We start from the raw sequence: 296 nt of genomic DNA, 5'->3' as shown, positions 1-296 counted from the left end.
GGAGCTTCTTCCTCTGTCCAGCCACGCAGCTGGAGGATCGGTCAAGCTCTGCTGCGCACGCTTGACCCTTTGGCTGCCCCGTGCGCGCGTAGAGCTTGCACGCATACTTTCTCCCGAGCTGGTGACCGTCCGGCCGCTCGCTGGACGGCTGAAACGTCACTGCAATGTCCGCGCTCTCTTCGGTTTCGGTTTCAACATCGTCGATTTTTGCTGGCTGCTTGCGGCGTCGACGCACGTATTTCAGCTGTTGTATTTTGCATGTTGCTTTCTTCGTAAGCAGACTGTACTAAAATAGG

The sequence above is a fragment of the Haemaphysalis longicornis genome, unplaced genomic scaffold (genome assembly GCF_048455015.1).
Source record: "Haemaphysalis longicornis isolate Haplotype H1 unplaced genomic scaffold, Haemaphysalis longicornis Haplotype H1 scaffold_2, whole genome shotgun sequence".
In the NCBI taxonomy this organism is placed as follows: Eukaryota; Metazoa; Arthropoda; class Arachnida; order Ixodida; family Ixodidae; genus Haemaphysalis; species Haemaphysalis longicornis.
Note: the sequence above shows the minus strand (reverse complement) of the source record.